This window comes from Clupea harengus, chromosome 18 (assembly GCF_900700415.2).
Source record: "Clupea harengus chromosome 18, Ch_v2.0.2, whole genome shotgun sequence".
Taxonomy (NCBI): Eukaryota; Metazoa; Chordata; class Actinopteri; order Clupeiformes; family Clupeidae; genus Clupea; species Clupea harengus.
The window spans coordinates 21,312,680-21,331,519 of NC_045169.1; the positions used below are offsets into that span (position 1 = coordinate 21,312,680).

General features: G+C 41.5%; 1 long non-coding RNA gene across 1 annotated transcript; it reads right to left on the reverse strand.

Moving 5' to 3' along the window:
- Positions 1-16,623: 16,623 nt before the first annotated feature.
- LOC105903125 lies at positions 16,624-18,179 on the reverse strand. The gene is made up of 3 exons (XR_001162511.3): positions 18,014-18,179; positions 17,624-17,687; positions 16,624-17,070 (listed from the first exon to the last, which is right to left on the reverse strand). It is a non-coding gene; the product is annotated as an uncharacterized LOC105903125 (long non-coding RNA).
- Positions 18,180-18,840: the final 661 nt, after the last annotated feature.

The following is an 18,840-nucleotide window of genomic DNA, read 5'->3' on the forward strand; positions in this document are numbered from 1 at the left end:
CAGGATTCCAGACTCCTTCTTTAATCAGATCCTCCACCAATCAGAACTCACGGACATAATTGATTAGTGCAGTAGTCGTAATTCCATACAGAAAGAAAACATATCCACAGCAGCAATTAAAATAATAAAACACACAACAGGTATCAGGAAAATTCATATCTTATAAAAAGTAACATATGTATTTTTTAACCCTCTTACATATGCAATTCGTTTTTTTTAAATCCATACTAAATATGCATTTAGTTCATATTTCATATTCAGTGCAATCATCATTCACCAACACACACATGTTGTCTACTTACTCAGTGGATGGCTGGCTTTCCCTGAAATATGCAGAAAATAGACAGACATGTTTTACTTAATATATATTTAAAATTTCCTTTCCATATATTTTCTTTTTGCTCTGCAAGCAGTAGTATTTCCTTCAGTAAATGGAAACCAAGCGACCCTTTACAAGTATGTGTGTACAAGACCCTTTCCAAGTGTGTGTGTACAAGTTGAGGGGTGACTTAAACTCAGAGCTCCGGCTCTTTTCTCGGAGTACCTCACGATGGCAGCGCATTTGCTCCAGTGGGACGACATGTTAGAGTCCATTACATTATCTGCCGGATGTTAAAGCAAATTAAAAAAAAAATGACGAAAGCTATCATCAATGCCATCGGAGGCAGGGAAGATGACACGCGGCATGAAAATGGCCTCTCGTGCTCACCCATTAACAAACATGAATAACAAAATTGAGGTGTAATGGTTTCAATTTCGGGAGTTTGCGGGGAGAGACGACCCCCCGTTGTGAAAAGACAATCTTCTCAACGGGGAGGATGACTCCCTCTCTGCTCGCGGTAAGACGACGAAAATGAGCTTGCTTAATAAAGCCAGCGTTTATCACGGCAAAGCCCCGCATAACAAATCGCAATCATTTGTCATATTCTGCCATCAGCACACCACATTTTACAAATTAAACCCCTCCATTCAAGGTGTGTTAGACCCACCATTGTCAAACATGACAGCTCCCCGAAGGCATTTGCTTATTTATTTATAATTTAGTTTCCTGTTTTCACCCTTCTACTCATATGTTTGGAGCCCGACTGTTTGTTTATTTTCTTTTTTTTTCAAATGAAAATGAATCGGCTGGAGGCCTCATCTCAAATTCAGCCTTGTCTGCAGAGTTATAATAAACATAAACTCTGGCAAAACTCGAGAAAAACGTTCTTCCATTTCAGGCCTCGAATTTAACTGGATATGTGCTTCTGTGAGCAATCTGATGGATGTGTACATAAAAACACGCTTAATTCATGAGCTGGTGTATATTTAAGCAATAAGGTACGAGAGGCAGTACTGTATCATCAATAATGTACTGTTCAAGGGTGTTGTTAGGCCCGACGCGAAGCAGATTCCCTTACAACTGTCTCAATCAGAAGTTCGAAATTTAGATGTGTTTTACAGACCGATTTTATTGCAGTATTTAAGCCACAATAAGAGGATTAATCCATGATGTATCTGTCATATGTGAGTATTATGTGGATGTTGAGTGACTGTATGTTTGTTATGATGTTGCTTATTGTGTTCTGCAGTTGCCGTTTCTTTTAATTAGGACCGCTCACTTTCAGAACTCTGCTGGGCAACGCCCCCTTGACTGGTGCGCCTCGCAAACATCTGATTGCATGGTACAGGTGCAGATAATTATGTCTGATTGAGCCCCTTTTTAACATGAACACTGAATAGTCTGTGGAGGCTGGACGTAAAGCAGGATTACTAGAGAGGACGGAGGAACCAAGTCTGGGACAGAGCTTTTGTAGTTGTTGGCGTTGCTGGATTACCGGACGTCTGTTAAACAAGATCCGAAGTTGATTGTTTCCCTACTGCTTTGGAGTGGAGGCCGGGGAGATCCCCGTCGTCTGCGTTCGTGGGTTGCCAGGAAAGAGCTGACCGGAGTCGTCCGTTTGACTGAGAGAAGCCTGATTAAATATTGACTGAGAGCGAGATTCGTCTGCTCTCGGTTCAATGGTGAGTGTGCCTTGTCCGCTATTAAACTGAAGAATTACGTATTAGCACCATACAGAGTAGAGTTTCACGGACTATCACAAGTAGCTATTTTCTTTGGGTGGATTTACTTTTGGTTGATATTATTACCTTTTCGTGTGTTGGCTATTTATTTTCTGTTTGCTGTGAGTGTGTATTGCTACTTGTGGAGATACTGGCGATTTCTCTCTCTCTGTGTGCGTGCGAGTGTGCGTGATTGACACACCAACGTGAGCAGCTGTGGTGCGGTGGTGGATGCTGACGGACTTTGCTTGCGGACTTTGGATACGGCGGACTCTTGGACATTGTAGACTGTGGTTCCTTCGGCAGTGGCCTACGGCCTGATTCATATGGACTTGTGTTGTATTTATATTTTAGTGCTTGTAATAAATTGTATATTTTTGTATCAGAAACGAAGTCTGGATGAATCTGTAGTGCTGCTCCCACCAAACAAAGAACCTAAACACTAGAACTTTAAACTAGAGGCCCATCTCTATAAACTGGGTGGCGTAGTCGGTCTACACTGCCGTCCTCCCGTCACATATCTCAACTTGATATTAGCACACTCGCCTTTTTAAAAGTTACCTAACACCTCCCACCTATCTTTTGTTCGGTTGACCCCTACAGCCAATTAGATTTAACCCCACTATCTGACCCCTACTCAATCAGAACATTTTACCTGTATGGCACCAACCTCATTTCCTAAAACCTGCTCAACCAAAAACCCCTTCCAATTTCAAAAGGCAACGGTCGTCGCTGCAATCCTTTTCTAAATAAATCAATTCATATCTTGTAAGTTCATCCTTGTCCAACTTATACAAAAATATTCCTACAGTATGTATTGTGATGTGTGAAGACAGGGGACCTAGATGGTAGTACACTGTGAGTGTTGGTGTTTGACAAGTGTATGTGCATCTATGTGTATGTATACTGTGTGTGTGTGTGTGTGTGTGTGTGTGTGTGTGTGTGTGTGTGTGTGTGTGTGTGTGTGTGTGTGTGTGTGTGTGTGTGTGTCTGCTGAGTTGGACTCAAATCTAGTTTCTCTGCGATGTTGACATTGCCCCCACATCTCCCTGAGACAGTGCCCTGCCCGTCCGAGGATATCAACACTTGCTCCTCGCTCTCTTACACATTAGCGTGTTAGGAAGGGAAAGGTGAAGGAGATGGAGCGAGAGACAGAAAGACAGAGCGAGGGATGAGGAGGTGAGTAACAAGGAGGAAGAGGAGGAGGAGGAGGAGGAGGAGGCACAGCGAAGGGGGTGTGGGGTGACGACTGACTGCCTGTGTCAGAAGTAGTTTTATGGCCAGGGATTACGACCTCTGCTGTCTGTCTCTTCCTCTCCGGCTAGCGGGGAGAGAAATGTTGTCCATTGTTCCGTGGCAAAGGAGAAGTCAGAAGATTCCAAGAAGGCAGCAGTCAAGCGTGATATGACTCGCCGTATGAATATGTCAGCTTAGTTCTCCTCTTTCTCTTCCTCTCTGTTCCTTTCTTCTTTCTCTCCCTCCCTATCTTTTCTCTCTCTATCCTCTGTTAAAGTCATTGGGAGAATGCAAAAATACACCCCCCACCCCCTCACCCCCGTTGTCTATTAGTGTTGTATGACAGGTCTAAATTAAAGCATCCTTTTATTTCTCAAATTAATACAATGGGTTCTCCACAGGGTTAATCACAACACATTAACTCCTTGCGTAAGGCTAATACCAATGACGTCTGAGGCCTTTGAGACGACTCGTCTGTGATTGTGGCTGCGCAGAACAGCTTCTACTTGAGTAAAATTCAGTTGTCTTGAAGGATAATGAGGCAATATATTAGCTTGTATAATGTTGAATAATATGATGTTATTATATAATGCATTGGTATACAACAAGTGTATATACAACATAAAAATGTCTCCCATTACCCTTGGAATTGCACTTGTTTTCCATTTTCAAACAACGGTTCAATTCCATGTCTTCATGTCTCCCTCAATTTCTAAACCACTGGTTTCTTCTAGCTTTAAAACAGGTTCAACACCAGCAACTTTCCGGTAATGAAACAATGTATAATATTGCATAATGTAATCACATTATAATGAATTATACACAAATACACAATGATATACAACCAGAATAGCTTCCATTAACCTTGAAAAAACACTTGTTTTCTATTTTTTTCAACTTTTTTAAATTCCTGGTCTCCACCACCGTGTCTTCCTCAATTTCTGTTTTGTGCTCTAATCATGCCTTCGAGTCGTGCCTTTTCTAAATTGGCCTAATTCAATTTTTCAGTGGGAGGACTTGTGGACTTTCCTTCCTCATTTAACCGTCGACTTCCCTGGTATTTCGCTCTGTAAACATGCTAAACAATGACTCATCAGTGGACTAAAGAGAGAGGAGGAATAGGGGAAGCGACAAGAGGGTGATGCGGGGGTTGGGGTTTGGGGGGGCTTGGGCACCACTGCCTCTAGATATGACTGCCTCTACTTCAAATCAATCCGCAATTAGTGCCATTTCATCACAGACGGTGGAGCCTTATTACTCTCAGTTGAATATGCTGCCCCCCCCCCCCACACACACACACACACACTGCTCTCCACACACACACACACACATACACACCACACACGCTGCTCTCGACACACACACACACACACTGCTCTCCACACACACACACACACTGCTCTCCACACACACACACACACTTACACATACACACCACACTCGCTGCTCTCGACACACACACACACACACACACACACACCACACATGCTGCTCTCGACGCGCTTTTATTTCTTTCGCCTCTTGCGACTTAATAGCACCAGCCTCGGCACTCTTCATGAGTCAAACAACAGAGAGCGTTTTGGTGCGTTTGAGCTTACAGTCCAAAAATAGAATCGAAGCCCCAAAAAAGGGCGTTTAATTGAAACGTGATGTTGCTTCCTGGGGCACAAACTTATTTGCTTGTCACCCTCCCCTTTTCAATCCTTTCAAAAACAGGGAGCTAATGACATGCTTCTGAGTCGGAAATTTGACAGCAACTCAGACATTTCAGCTGTCAGGTTATGCTTACAGGCCCACACACACACACACACACACACTCAATTACTACACGGACTTGCGCTTGACTAAAAAATGACTTGGCTTGTCCTTGTTGACAAAGATCCGGGCGGACTCCTCTCCATGGGAGGTCATTTGCAAATGTTTGCGATCGCCCCCCTCAAATATTGACTGAGCATATTGATACAGACAGCTGGCATTGAGTAGTTCTTCTGAAACAAGAATTTCTTCAAAAATCCACTCTTTTTTTTGCACCTCAACCATTAATAATTTTCATTTCTAGCAGCAGGAGGTTTCGCGCGCCTCACCCACGAGCTTTTTCCCTGATTTGCAAAACAGTTCCACTGATGCTTGAGGAGGATCTGAATGATTGAAGTTATACATAGGGAGAAAAATCTTCTCTTAACGCCAATGTCCATGCCTCTATCAACCATGAATGATGAGGGAAATAAAACTGTCTTGCAGCATTGGAGAGTGTGTTTCTGTGTGTCTGTGTGTGTCTGTGTGTCTGTGTGTGTGTGTGTGTGTGTGTGTGTGTGTCTGTGTGTGTGTGTGTGTGTGTGTGTGTGTGTGTCTGTATGTGTGTGTGTGTGTGTCTGTGTGTCTGTGTGTATGTGTGTGTGTGTGAGAGAGAGAGTCAGTGTTGATTCTGCAGACTTGGGCTACGCTTCTGAGGGATTCACCCTGTTTTGTGTTTAATCCACCTTTTCATACCATGGATCAGATATGGTCAGTCTCTGCAGCACCACTGATTTGAGGAATTGTCAGCCTTCACCATTTATTTATTTGGAAAGGGGCTTGCCTTGCCTTATGAAGGAGAATGGTGCCGGGTCTGAATCAGAGATGATTATCAAAGAATTTATGTCTAAAACTTGAAAAAACTAGCCAATAGACTGACCTTGCAAAGGCCAAAATCAGCACAGCTAAAAACTATTTTGCTTGGATACTGTAGCTGCAACATTAACCAGTGAATTACACTGACTGGTTCCCTACAAAACTATAACATAATCATGAAGCATACTTGGTGATGCTTCATTAGCTGAGTTTCCATAATTCGCATATTTTAAGCACACTTATGAAAATTTCGGCTAAAAGAAATACAAGTCTGTGTGCGTTTCTATCGGCTGTGTTATGCGAATAAAAAATGGACACGCTCATAATCAACGGGAGGAGCTGTGAACAGCTGTGGGTTCAAAACTTGTGGTTGTCAGGGTAACTTCAACAGAAAAATCTCAACAAATGTAATTTGATGCGAATAAACCAGTTTCCATCAACCTTAGTCGCATTATACCCTATGCAAATTGGGAGTTAATCCACCCCCCTCTAGCGAATGATTTTCTTATTTAAATACTTTAAATTAAGCGTTTCCACTCAGGAATTCCTTTTCAAATGGTCAAAATTCGCATTAAGTTGGATGGAAACCCAGCCATTGTTGTACAGTATCCAGTGGCCCGGGCTATAGCATCATTAACATACAAACTGGTGAGGTTTGACTTATATCTGTGACACACACACACACACACACACACATTGAACTCATTAGCACCATCCTTCATTCTGTGTCATTGGTTTCCTACTACAGGTTGCTGAAAATTTCACAGGACCTTTGATAAGAAGGGCAAGCAGTGGTAATACACGAAAGAGTTCAGCTGAGCCAGTTCCTTAACACACACACACACACACACACACACACACACACACATACACACACACACACACACACACACACTGACTTTCCATTTTCACCAAAATTACCTCTGCCAGCATGCCCATATAAGACCCCCTTTAGCAACCTGTCTGACAGTGCGGGTGTTTGAGAAGAAGCATACACACTTCCTTAACAACATGCCACCACAAACTACAATTATGGTGCACTGTGACTCAATGCCTGATATCATGCCAGGGTTAAAACAGTTTGGTCTCTATGGAAACACCCTGAGAGGGCAAGAAACACATACCATTGGAGCTCTGTAGCCTATATGAAACCACAAGGCTGAGTGCTTTTTGAGAGTAGGCTGTATAATTAAATGTAATATTCTTTCAGGAGTTGATTTTCATTAACCAAAAAAAAAAAAAGACTGATGTGGACTTCCACTGCGAACCTATGCTAGTTAATATTTATTTATTTTTTAACACTTTATTAATTGTGATTTTTTTACCACTTTACAGACAATACATTTTAGTTATACGATATAAAATTATATTACAACAACAATTGACATATCACATGACAAATGACAGACAGACCTAAGTACGGTGTTCATATTAGGACATCCTCAGATCTCAGACTCAAGTGTCAGACTCAAACGAAAAGGCGTCAGGTCTCAGACCAAAAGTAGTCAGACTCAGCTGAAACGGCTTCAGTCTCAGAAAAACCTCTGTCATCCTCACACAAAACTTTGTCAAACCAAACGGCGTCATCCTCACATAAAACTTTGTCAAACCAAACGCCGTCATCCTCACACAAAACGTTGTCAAACCAAACGGCGTCATCCTCACACAAAACTTTGTCAAACCAAACGCCGTCATCCTCACACAAAACTTTGTCAAACCAAACGGCGTCATCCTCACACAAAACTTTGTCAAACCAAACGCAGTCATCCTCACACAAAACTTTGTCAAACCAAACGCCGTCATCCTCACACAAAACTTTGTCAAACCAAACGGCGTCATCCTCACACAAAACTTTGTCAAACCAAACGGCGTCATCCTCACAAAAAACTTTTGACTAGCTTTCTGAATGAGCTAAAGTAGCAGCTTTTACAGTGAATACCGCTGTGGTGTTTCTGTTAACTGGTACAGCAAGAAAACTTACTTTTGATATAATACGAAATAGTTGTTTTCTGCAAGCTAGTTCACTCGTGTAAAGTAAACCCATGTTTAGTCCCCCGGTTGACGACTTTGCTGAAGAATGAATGCCTCCACTTGTCGCTAACCTAACTTTGCTAGCTAGTCAAACTTAACAAACTAGCAGAAGGTCTATGATAGTACACAACATTTGAATTGTTTCCTTCATGGTATACGTTAATGGCGATTGTGTTGTTTAGTTTGACTTCATTTTGTCTGAGTCTGAGATCTGAGTGGAGTTTGGTTGTAGTATCCATGGCAACCGGAGGACTAAACATGACTTTACTTTACACAAGTGAACTAGCTTGCAGAAAACAACTATTTCCTATTATATTGTAAAGTGCTGGCATAGTCGCCCCATAATGCCGTGCGGCAGGCGCATACTTGTCTCTATGTGACGCACTAGAGCTCAACGATGTTCCCTAACAATGTTCCTTACTGTTCTAATTGCATGTCGTTGTTCTGTGTTGGGACGGAGTTTATACAGCTGTGTGACGGTAGCACAGTCTGTTCGTGATAACTTGTACAAGGGGATAAAGCCCGTGCCATTTTGACATTGTGTTGTGTTTAAGGCCATAACAAATATTACGCACTATGATTTGTTACAATATCAAAAGTGAAAAACACAATGTCAAAAAAACGGGCTTTATCCCCTGTATATATGTCTATGGAGACAAGTATGCGCCTGCCGCACGGCATTATGGGGCGACTATGCCAGCACGTTACAATATAATAGGAAATAGTTGTTTTCTGCAAGCTAGTTCACTTGTGTAAAGTAAAGTCATGTTTAGTCCTCTGGTTGCCATGGATACTACAACCAAACTCCACTCAGATCTCAGACTCAGGCAAAATGAAGTCAAACTAAACAACACAATCGCCATTAACGTATACCATGAAGGAAACAATTAAAATGTTGTGTACTATCATAGACCTTCTGCTAGTTTGTTAAGTTTGACTAGCTAGCAAAGTTAGGTTAGCGACAAGTGGAGGCATTCATTCTTCAGCAAAGTCGTCAACCGGGGGACTAAACATGGGTTTACTTTACACGAGTGAACTAGCTTGCAGAAAACAACTATTTCGTATTATATCAAAAGTAAGTTTTCTTGCTGTACCAGTTAACAGAAACACCACAGCGGTATTCACTGTAAAAGCTGCTACTTTAGCTCATTCAGGAAGCTAGTCAACAGCTCCCTCATCTAGCTCTGACAACTTTTTTTCTAACAAAGTTCTGCTGAGAATGACGGCGTTTGGTTTGACAAAGTTTTATGTTAGGATGACGCCGTTTGGTTTGACACAGTTTTGTGTGAGGATGACGCCGTTTGGTTTGACACAGTTTTGTGTGAGGATGACGGCGTTTGGTTTGACAAAGTTTTTTGTGAGGATGACGCCGTTTGGTTTGACAAAGTTTTGTGTGAGGATGACGCCGTTTGGTTTGACAAAGTTTTATGTGAGGATGACGCCGTTTGGTTTGACAAAGTTTTGTGTGAGGATGACGCCGTTTGGTTTGACAAAGTTTTGTGTGAGGATGACGCCGTTTGGTTTGACAAAGTTTTGTGTGAGGATGACAGAGGTTTTTCTGAGACTGAAGCCGTTTCGCCTGAGTCTGACTACTTTTGGTCTGAGACCTGACGCCTTTTCATTTGAGTCTGACACCTGAGTCTGAGATCTGAGGATGTCCTAATATGAACACCGTAGTACCTAAGGGAACGAGAAAGAAAGAAAAAAAAGGACAAAAAAAGACAAAACCGCATTCCAGTATTTCATATATTATTATTATATATTATTATTATTTATATTCATATATATATATATATATATATATATATATATATATTTCATATAATATTATTATATATTATTTATTATTATATACCATGGCCGTTGGTTATATATTTGAGAAATTGTTTTGAAATAGTTTTTTTAATTGTTTGTTTTGGAATCCCAGAACTCAGTACGTTTTGGGCAAGACATATAACATATGGCCGTTGGTCGCAGGGGCCTGTTTGCATCGGTCACACACAGGGTTTATATCTGGAAATATTCTTGCAAGTCTAACTTTTGAATAGTGTAGACGGTGCAAGACTTTAAACTGTATTAAGGCATGTCTTGAGCAAATAGACGAGGCATGTAGTTAATATTTCTTAAAAACAAGTCTCTCCATCGCTGTTGTATGCTCTTCAATGCATGTCTGTGTACACATGCTTCCAAACGCTTGGGCCAGTGAAGAATTTAGGCAGCAATAAAGGTTAAGGTCTAGTATTGAGCAGACACTTTTAATCCAAAGCGATTTACAAAGGCATCCTGCAGTGGCTGGCAGACGAACCCAACTGATCCACTGTACCACCAACACAGTGTTGAGGAGAGCTGTGGTCTGGAACCAAACACACGCTCCAAGTCAGTGATTGGGCCTGAAGGATGTCAATCAAACCCAGACGCACAGGTGGGCTGGACTGGGCTGAGCATTAAAATAGAGGGGAATGGAGGACTGGAGTAGTTTGTCTCAGTTTGAGATTTATTAAGTAAATATTCTGTGACATGCAACACTATTGACCTCTCGGCAACTTGTAACAAATCTATGCCTTGAGAGCCTGTGTCAATGGATATACTGCTAGATACAGTTAATTTACTCTTGACCTATGGGGTCTAAATGTCTTCAATCCTGTTGTCTCTACTGATTTATCAGGATGAATATGATCGATGCTAAGAGTCTATCAGCTCAGCGGGGAACAGCACAGAGGGATTATACGGTCCCACCTCTGACGGAAGAATCTACAAGGACAAACACACACCAGTGTGGGTGTCAGGTGGTGATGTCAGAAAAACGAGACAGCTTACGCCCTATGGCATCACCAGAATCATCCATTACCAAAAGTCTTTAGAAGTTCACATTTTTGAGGAATATAGCTGACATCTCTATTTCATATCATAGATATATTTTATAATATAATATATCCAAAATGCATCTTTTTAACAATACATTTTATTAATTAAAGTTGTAGTGGTTGTCAGTTCCCAGGATTGCATCTGAGATCTATATAAACAGACATAATGATAATAATAATAATAATAATAATAATAATAATGCATTTTATTTGTAGCGCACTCTTCATTCAAAAGAATCTCAAAAAAGACATTGTCATTACAGCTGGGAATCCCATGGAAAGCACTGACTGTGAACTCTGACTGGTTTTGGTCCTTGTCCTGGTCTGGTCTTCATCTGCTTCTGAACCTTTCGTGCATCCAGAGCAGGTCGGCCACTTATTCATTCACCGCTGCCTGAACCACCCCATAGCTAAGTCATGTGCCCTTAATGATTTGTTTATTTAAAGCGTGTTGTTTTAATCAGAAATTGGCATAATTAGTGAGTAAACATTGGGGTGGATGAGAGTTAAGCTGATGAGCTGGTGAATTTATTTCCGACCAATGGTTGATGGTAATAGGTCGGTTGTTCCCTTAAATCTTATTTCAGGGTCACCCTACATGCCACCAGAAGTAAGGAATAAACTGAATAAACTATGCTGAGAAAAGTAATTGCCGCAAAAGTTGAATGTACTCGGACCCAGGCACAGCGCTTACATTCATGGTTCCTGCACCTGGAGTCTGCAAATACACCTGAATAGCTCTTAAACTCTCCATCACCCCTAAAATGCATAACTTTTGGTGAAGCTTTCTCTTGAAACAATTAGAAGAAATGTGAATAATTGAATGAGACACTTTTCATTTTAAGACTTTTAATACTTGAAGTTGGCTCCTTGTCCCTCAAAACATACTGTACCATCCACATACACCAGGAAGACAGCTGTTGTCTTAATCAAAGGAGTGTATATTTCGGACTATACTTCTCATGCAATAAACACTTAATTTAGAGTGTATATGTCGGACTATACTTCTCATGCTCGTCTCCCCAGGATTGCACTTTGATTGGTGGCCGTGGCAGATGAGAACGATCCAAACGTTTGGAGCCATTTTCATCCTGCACAGCACAGCACAGCACACAGCACTGCAGACTGGGACGAGTCACCCAAAGGCACACTGATCGACCACAGGTACGCTTGAGCAGACGCATGGCACACCTTCTTAAAGGGATTCAAACGCCGCAAGTCTAGGAGAGGATTGAGATTAGGTTGATGAAGGAGAAGTGGGAGTGAGGCGCGTTACAAAGGAAAATTATCAGGAGCCCTGCTGCCCCCGCGCACACACACAGACACACTCACATACACACACACACTCACACACACACACAGACACACTCACATACACACACACACACACACACACACACACACACACACACTCACTTACAAACACACACACACACACACACACACACACTCACACACACACACAGACACACACACAGACGCACACACAGACACACTCACACACACACACACACACACTCACACACACACACACACACAGACACACACACAGACACACACACAGACACACACACCACACACACACACACACAGACACACACACACACACACAGAGAGAGAGAGACACACACACACACACACACACACACAGACACACGCACCCCTTCCTCTTCCCCGCTCCCTACAATCCAACATCATAAAAGTAATCTTTGAAATTAGAAACCTTATCTTTGGCAGAAAATGAAATGAAGTTCTCACTAGAAAATGGAGATAAAAGGTCCTGCTGACTGTCAACATGAGCGATCATATCGCTTGGCACGGAAAAGGGACGGGGTTGAAGGTTGGAATTACTAATGAAACAAATTTTGACATTTTCTTGCATTAATATTACGACAAGTAATATTTGATGTATTTTACTTCTTCAAAGACTGTAGGTATTGCAATGACAATAGACAGTATTAGGCTAGCATATATTAAGCAAATGTTTTTATAATGTATCATGTGTTGTGAACTGGCTACATTAAAAATACTCTGCTATTCATGTATTTATATATTCATAAATGTACTTATTTCATAGTATGAAGTCATGTGGGGTTATGATTAAGTCCATTAAAACGGTTAAATGAAGGCAAGTAGAGGCAGTAGACTGGACAGCCTCTACCATCATTTACCCTTTTTTAATCATTGTAATTTAAAAGCTGATTCAATTGAATAAAAAGAATAGGTGGCGATTAAAATTGCAGAAAATCACAATTGCATTAAGTGCACCTGTGAAAATGATTGTTTTGTTTTTGTAAACACATTAAAACTGATTAAAAACAATGATTCACACGTCGCATGGCGAGATCCTCGGAAGAACAACTACAGAGCTATCAACCACCCCCCCACCCCCCTCCTTTTAATTAAACAGAGCTAACTCCTTGTCAAGGGGCAGGTGCATCTGAGCAAGAGTGAGTCTGCAACACCTGGCACACAGTTTAAATATATGAAATGAAGAAGAAATATATGAATTGAGGTTTTCTCTCTCCCACCCATCATGTAAAGGGTCTATGCAAAAATGCATGGTTGGTTTGCATGACTGTACACAGTAAACGTTGCAGTGTGTTCAAATGTGTTTATAATGTAAAAACTAATTCTGGATGTTGCTCTTTTAAAGTATAGAGGTACAGATTTTGCACATGGTTTGGTGTAATGTTGAATCAGAATCAAAATGAGAATCAGCTTCTTACAAGTGCTTCGTCAAGTGCTTTTGTATGCTTTATATACAAATTAATGAGTGAGTGAGTGAGTGAACGAAGGGTAAATATAAGGTTTTCTCAGGCAGGCAGGCAGGCAGGCACCTGATCTGAATCATCGTTGATCTGTGGGCACTAATCCCTGAAGCGCTCTGTTTTACTTAATTACAATCCACATGAAATAAAAAAATAACCCTTAATATTGACGTGTTCGAGCGTTAAAGCTGTCCTGGGGCAAGACAGTGCAGAGAAAGAGAGCCACACAGTTAACTGACGTCCGCTGAAACGATCTGTCTGGAGGGCCTCCGGGGGATTTGGGAGATTTATCTCTGCGTCTGATGGAGACGTTTGCCGAGATTAGGACACCGGGGATGAAGGAAGGGACATGAGCCGCAGAGCACGGGAGCGAGCGCACAAATGAGACAGAGGTTTTTACGCAAAACCACCAGTCACCAGCTCCTCTAATACTCACCTGGATGCAGCACGTACCCATACAGCTCACATGAATCTCGTTCACTTCTCTTTGTCACCAGACTCTCAGAGAGTCAAAAATTAGATGCACATGCAAACAAAACTGTTTAGATGCACATCTGTCATATATGTCTGTTTTGGTCACGTGTTGTCATTGCAAACGCAAATAAATGTTCATAACCTGAAGCTTTGTTCCGCATTTGCTCTGGAAACTCGAAACAGATGGGCCGATCACCAAGAAAGAGGATCTTGCTCTTCATATATTTTAGGATCTTGTGGGATTAGGCAGTGAACCAGTGCCTTGTGTCTCTACTCCCATCCGTGATCTTTCAGCTGTCTGTTTTGTAGGCCTCGGAGAACTCCTCAGAGGTAGAAAGGTCAGAGATGGGGTGACTCTTCTGCCAAAATGCACCCCACGAAGACAACAAGTGACTAGGTTTGTGAGGCAGGGTACTCCGTATTAAAGAGTTCTATGCGTGCACTCTGTCTACATCCAACCCCTATGTGGGCTGGGAGGCCTCACACAAAGAAATTAAGTAGAAAAACAAGAGACTCGAGAGACGGAGAGAGAGAGAGAGAGAGAGAGAGAGAGAGAGAGAGAGAGGATAAGAGCAAAGCGCTTCACGCACCACTGCTGGAGATGACTGTTTTCAGCAAACTGGGCTTACCGGTGGGGGGGGGGGGGATCACTTCAATATCTGTGAAATGCTGCCTTAAACTCTCTGGTGTGTCTTAACGTTTAGACGAATGAGTAAAATTTCAGCCCACATCACTGACTGTGGACGAGAAACGCACACTTTCAGTTCCTTTAGACTGTTGCAGTTTTTCCACAAGATGTGTTTATTGATTGATGTAACTTATAAAAGAGAAACATATTACATGTATTTACTATTAAATGGTCTTCACAACCTACAGCTTGTCTTGCAGGAGACCGGTGGGATTGCTCAGAGTCATGCGTCTCTGTAGGCCACTGACGTCTATCCAGCAGACGTCAGAGCTTTAGATATACTGCTGCCGCTCTTTCCCCTTTTCACAAGCCCCTGCTTCTACAAATTCTCAAAATAGTCACTGTCAGGTAGACTAGGGTTCAGTGTCATCTTCAATTTTCATGCGCTAGACAGCTACGAGTAACACCATAAACTCAACCATAAAAACACAGAAAGGGAGGAAAAAAAAGAAAATGCTTTCCCCTTGGTATTGTTTGAGGTCATGAATGTTGCAGACATTTTCCTTAAAAGCACAAAAGAAACATTTCTCTTCCTCCTCCTCCCTGCCTCTAGCCCTAGGGCCGCCAGGAGGCCAGGCATTGATTATTTATTTCGTGATACGGCTGCCTAAAGTAGTGCACCTCACTCGCTAAAAGGCATTCAGGGAGTGACCAAAACACACCGTCTGCTGACAGCCACTACAGTACAGAACCTCCATAATGGACGCTATACTCTCTCCAGATGATACGTCAACAGAACCTCCATAATGGACGGCATACTCTCTCCAGATGATACGTCAACATTCCTCCTCCCCTCCTAAAGGTTCCACTCCAGGGGCTTCTCCCAATCGTTTATACTGTGCTAGTTTTTTTGTTCGCTTGGCCTGTACAAGGGGAAGACTAATTGCTCCCCGGGGACCCTAGACAAGACAATAGGTCACAAAGCAGAGGCGTTTTGGCTGGATGTCGCTGGCTACTGCTTCCTCTTCGAGTGTTATCAAGGGGCCGAGTGGAAAAGAATGGAATGTAATTTGAGGTCGTACATCTTAGGAGAGGGGTTGGTTTTGTCATTGGAAGAGGAGTCTTTCACACTGCTGCGGTTCAGAGAAAGAATGACTAGGTGTGAGTCTTTTCATTCGATGCAAAGAAGAAAAAAACCAAAACAATGGATAGGACCACAAGATAAACTATTAAGTACGGAATAAAAAGCTGCAAGATTACTCGTGTTAAAGGTGAGGTCTGTGACTTTATTATAATCCTCTACACTTTTGGTTAAATTCAGCAAATTGCTCCTCACGAGTCTGGTGTTTGTGCACAGTCCTGGCTCTGTAAATGGGAAACAGGCATAATGGCTTGGACCGAGACATAAACACTCCTGGCCAATCAACACTGTGCTTCAAGAGCATGGAAGAGCAAGGTGTAATTTGATTTGCTGTTGAGCACAAACATCAACAACCTTTTGCGAAATTGAAACCGAATCCTGTAGATAGCTGTGGCATAATACACACATCAGTGATCTTTAAATGTCAGTAATTTCTCCAGTCCTGAACATGTCATCTTCATAGAGGGCTCCATAAGAGAAAAACATCTTTGGCATATGGCCCTAGGTCATGCCATTGCTTCATGTTGATGAGAAAATCATGCACTACTGTGCTAAAGGTACAGTGTGTAGTTTTTAGTGGCATAAATGAGTAGAAATGGAAGATATTATTCATGATTATGTTTTCAATAGTGTAATTACAAATTGTTGTGTTTTCGTTAGCTTATAATGGGCCCTTTGTATCTTCCATGGAGTCTGCCATGTTACGCACCAGGATTCTACACACTGGACCTTTAAACATTCACTTAAATATATTGTTTAAATATGTTTAAAAGTTATTCTTTCACATGCACATTATTCAGAAAGTAACAGACAGAGACAAATAAATGCATGGAAAATATAATTTATTAATTTAAAGCTTTTATACTGTAGCTCGTTGAAAATAACATTCCATTCACACAATCATTCAGCATTCTCTGAAGATTTAAACATTCAATAATAGGTAACCCAACAACAGTATCCACCACCACCACCACCACCATCATCACACACATTAGTCATCTTTTTCAGCATCTGTTGCCAAACCTTGGCAGGTGCAGCCTTCAATAAATCATGTCATGTCAAGTGTTTGTTAACAGTACAAGAACAATTGACAGCAGGGAATGTAAATAGAAATGTCGGTTTAAACATAGCCAATTTCCATTGAATGAATGAAGGGCACATCCCATGTTACAAAATGGCTTCAGGGAACGGAAGCTTGAGGATTGCATTTCACTTTGTACTGGCTTGGCTTCAGGTCTGGTTAAGGCAGAGGGCGAAGGCAGATGTCATTCTCTGAAAAACAAAAGATGGAGAATGATGAATATAATATGTGTATAGGACCTTTTTGCTGTGATAAAATGAGTAAATGGAGGCTTCTATTTTGAAAGGTGTATGACACTGACACACACACACACACACACACACGCACATACACAGGCAAAAGCAGCATGATGAGAGGGGTAGAGGAAGAGAAGAACTATATTTGATGCATTCCTCAGACACTGCAGTGGTGAAAAGCATGTGTAGGATTGGTAACACACACAGACAGGATGATGTGTCCAGTGTGAGTATTTTTTTTTTTAAATAATATAATTTCTTTTCTTTTTTAAATCACTTTTTTCAACTTTAGGGACTTATTTATATATTTGTTTTCTCTGAACTTTAGTTCAGAAACTTTACTTGTGAACACCTCTGATTAAAACACCGCCTTCTCCTTCCATTTACTCTTAATGACAACTAAACAATTTCAGACCTCGTAACAATGTGTCTGATAAGTTGGTTAAGAGTGATAAAATAAGACTTAAGAGTGGGATATACATTATGAAATAAATGGCTTGTTGGATACCTGTGTTCCCGGTGATGCTTATCAACAAATGTTTGGTCCGGGCAACCCATTTCTTCATGCCTGGCTGAACGAAACAGGAAGAAATAGTCAGTGTTGCCTACGGACACACCCAGGTAACTTCTCTGGCTAACCACCTCATCCAAGGCGTAATGGCAAACCCCTTAGCTGCACAGTAAGCTATTCACATTTGTCCTTCAGCAATCCATGTAAATTGTCATATTTGTGGCAATAACCACGATAACATTAGTATGTTGGTCGGCCTGAGAGAATCGTGAGTTCTGTCACGTAGCAAGCTGATGACTGAGCCTGGGAAAGTTGACGTTGACGCCAACGTTGGTAAGTTAAACATTACAGCTAGTTACGTTATTTTCTCCCCTGTGTGACACTCACCCGTCATGGAACAATGAAGAACATGAAAAAAAAGAACACGATGTCAAATAACAGAAACGCCAAAAAGTCAAACCAATACGAGTGTTTAGGTAGAGAGACAAGTGCTCCCTTCTCTTCTATGGATCCCATGATTATCCACTCACTTCCTTTTTCCGGGAGAATTCGGATATCGAAGATAAAAGTCCTGTGCCGTTCTGTCACTTGGAATGTCATCATGAGAAATATGATCAGACTCGGAAAAATATATTCAGAATTGGAAATAATCAAAGAACACATGAATAGCAATCACAAATAATAAAAAAATATATATGACAAATATAATTTTTTACCAACATTGTATTTCTTTTATGTTAGGACTGAGCAGAGATAGAGGATCTGTGAACACAATGCCAGGCAAGGATATGCCCCTGTGTTCATTTTGGTGCAAATCTGGCATGTGTTGAGTAGCCTCCTGGGTGTCATTGCTCAGTGCAGGCACTCTCCTCCTGACCCTGAGTATCTGCCGGTTGTGATAATGACACGATCCATCTCAGGCACATTTTCCATTTTGCACCAGGAAATGAGGTAGGGTTGGTAATGGAATCCCGCAGTTCTTGCTCATTGATCTCTGCAAATTTCTTGTTTTGCATTAACAAGATTCATCTAATTTCCTTTTTCATGCATGCACCTCACCCTGTAATGTGCTTTGTATGTGTGATTGGTTATTTCCAAGTGTGTTGTATGGAAAATTATGCTCATAGAATGATATGGCTATTGCCATGCTAAGGCAGAAAGAGCTGGAGAGGTATGGAAGGTAGTCCATTTAGGGCAGGAGAAGACAAGTAAAT